We start from the raw sequence: 3,500 nt of genomic DNA, 5'->3' as shown, positions 1-3,500 counted from the left end.
AATGTTTATTAATTTATGGAGACCAGATGATTTCAAGGTCTGTTTTAGCTGTATGTACGGGGTCATTTACGCGCTTTGGTCAAACTTCGTCACACAGTAAAACTTTCTGACCAGCATCCACGGATAGGCGTTTAGCTGGAGGTTTCAATAATGCAACACATATTGCTTTTCATGCGTAGGGCTGAGACGAGTTTCCTGTTTTTATGGAACTTGCGGCTCATTTGACTCGCTAAAGCACGCTGAAAGGCGCTGCACTAACTCTCTGGAACTCAAACAGCCTGTGGAAGCACGACTGAGTCCCAGATCATTCCCGATGTGCTGTAGCCGGGTCGAAGCCGTTGTAGTTTAGCGCGTTGACGCGGAATGCATCGAACATGTCGGTCAGCAGAATAACATTGGTCCTGAGGTTGAGATCGTGAGCCAAATGTTTTTCACATGGTTTTGCACGGTCATCATCTTTTTCAGCTATACGGTCGAGGCTTGGATGGCTGTAGACGGCCGCTATCGGCAGAAGCTCTGTTTCTTCGAAGTGCAAGTGTTTATACTATTGCAACCTTTGCTTATGAGAAGGACGATGTCAGGGCCAATTACCGCGAGCTGTTGTGGCCCAGAATGTCTCCATCTGCAGTTTAGGTACCAGCGTTTCCAGGTTGTTGTTAATTAATTGGAGATTGTCAATAGACTGTAACTGCATCAGTTATAACGTGATGTTACATGTACTTCTCAATGTTGTTTGGGATGGCACTGATGTTCCCCGATAAGACTGTTCCATCCTATCCATTATAGGGTACTCATCTTACCTGTATATGCTGCGAAGCAAAACTTATTTCCACAGGGTAGATCCACAGCTAGAGGTGGCACCGTATAGGGTTAAGTCGCGGTACTTTCCAGTAATGTGATAATTGTCTCGTACCCTATCGGTACCCAATGCCTCTCCACAGATGTGACAGTCTACGGCTGTTAGAAGTACCTTGCGGTCATCTCCTATCCATATCCATCTCTGCCGGATTTCGGAACACCATTCTGACCACCATCAGCATAAACTCGCTGCCCTGGATGAAACTGGTGATCGTCTCCTTGCCTGAGAATAACATCGACTCCTTTACGACACCATCGCTGCGGACGACTATGAAGCAGAAGCTACATGGGACCAGGTCGGAGATTTTGTGTAAAGCTTTAATCCGGATCGTTTTCATGGCTTTCCACTTGCACATTCCGTATCTCAAAGTTAGAATAGGTGATGAATAAAACATGCATTTGGCTGGGTTTGAGGAGTTGGAAGGCTAACATGATTTAGCCTAGCTCTTGTAGGGATACACTGGCTTTTAGTCTATATTGCTGTAGTATTTTGTGCTGCCCTCCAAAAGTGCGATCAGGAGGAATACCTGGAAATATCGGCGGAAGACGTGCTTCGTCTAGTTGTAAATGCTGTGTTGCTGAACTCGACGGCGAGGTCTTTGGTTCATGCATGATCCATTTACCATCGCAGACCTGCAGCTGGACAATCCGGTGCTGTCTAGTTTCCTCGCTGATGCGTGGTCTTTAGAATTACTTGTTCCACCAAAGGGTGCATATTTTTCCAATTGACCTGGTCAACATTTACACGGAGGCTATCGTGAGAAGGAAAAAAGAAATGCAAGGCATCTATGTTGATGGGCACAACACTAACAACCCGCGATATGTAGATGCTATTATTTTAATCACGAATTCTAAGGAAAATTTGCAAGAAACTATGAACAAAGTAGTAAAGGAAATCGAAAAGAGAGGGCTAACCATCAACTGTATGAAAACAGGAAAACGAACGGAATTAAACCAAACTGCACAAATAGTTTCGGGAATGAAATTATGTAGAACGTAAAAATGGTCAACTCTCCAAATCTGGATAGCCTCAGGCGGAAGATGCGACCATGAAAATAAGCGAAGAATTAAAATAGCAAAGAATGCTTTATACAACAAAAAGAACATATTAAACAACAGAATGGTAACCATCACAACACAAACGAGAGGTTTTCAATGCGATTTACTTCCAATTTTAGCATACCGATCCGAGTGCTGGACAAGCTCATCAACTATGGAAATCGTTTCGACGCGGCAGAAATGTAGTTCCCGAGAAGAATGTTAAAGATTTCTTGACCGCTCTCACAGCTAATGAAAAGGTGCTTCTGGGAGCTGAAAACTCCCACAAAAGACCACACACACACACAACATAAGAAATAAATAAATAAATAAATAAGTAAATAAATAAATAAATAAATAAATAAATAAATAAATAAAATAAAAATATTAAAAAATAAATTTTTGGCAGAATATCAGGAAATGACAACTACATTTATTGGACACTTTCTGAGGGAAGAAAAAGTTAATCGTAACCAAATAAATAGCGGCAAGAAAAGCATGAGACCAGGAGAGACCTTCGTTACCAGCATAGGCAAGAAGATGAACCTGAAACCAAATGAAGTGCTGGGCGCTGCTCGAAACCGGTACAAGTCGAAGATCATGATCGTCATCGTCCTGACATGTAATGCATCTGAATGATGATGATGATGGTGATATAATCAATTATGAAGTTGTTTTTAATTGATTTGGAGGTCTGCAAAAAAGACCTTGTCATACTGTATATATATATATATATATATATATATATATATATATATATATATATATATATATATATATATATATATATATATATATATATATATATATATATATATATATATATATATATATATATATATATATATATATATATATATATATATATATATATGTGTGTGTGTGTGTGTGTGTGTGTGTGTGTGTGTGGTGTCGGGGTTTGTTATGCCAACACTGGAAGGTGTGGGATGCGGTCCTTCCAATATTTATTTAAATTATTACACCTAGGCTCGATTTTGGTTGGAAGTTAAATTAGTGAACGATATAAAGCTCCGAGCCCCCAGTCAGGAATGCCGAAAGTTAAAAAAATGAATATACAAAGAAGTCAAATTCAACTAATAACTATTTAATGACAATTCAATAATCAAATGATTAAAATTTCTCATGGACTCTTCTTCTGCTCGACCATGTGATAGCCTATTGCATCATTTGATTTGTAGTGTGAGATGGCTTTCCACCTGTCCTTCTATTCTACTCATCTGTGTATTCTTCTGTCCTATTCTTCCAATTCCTTCTCCTCTTCCTCCCGACTTTCTCCAAATTCCTTCTCTCCACCGACGCCTCGTTACTCCTACTCCTTCTCCACTTTCTCCTCCCTCGACTCCTTTTCCTCCTTCTCCTTGACTCTATACCGACTAGACTTGTCGACTCCAACTGCTCTACTAGTCTTACTTCCGTCTCCCCTCTTAGAGACTTGGGACTCACTGAACCGGAGGTTCTGTCTCCAAAAAAGCTTCCTTTGAAAACACGAGGAATGTACAATATTTCCCTAAACCCTCTCATGTTACACTACACCCAGCCTGTCACCAGATAACGGCTATTAAATTTCTTTGGTCACACATTCG

This window comes from Sinohyriopsis cumingii, chromosome 4, assembly GCF_028554795.1.
Source record: "Sinohyriopsis cumingii isolate HCF-2022 chromosome 4, ASM2855479v2, whole genome shotgun sequence".
Lineage (NCBI taxonomy): Eukaryota > Metazoa > Mollusca > Bivalvia > Unionida > Unionidae > Sinohyriopsis > Sinohyriopsis cumingii.
Note: the sequence above shows the minus strand (reverse complement) of the source record.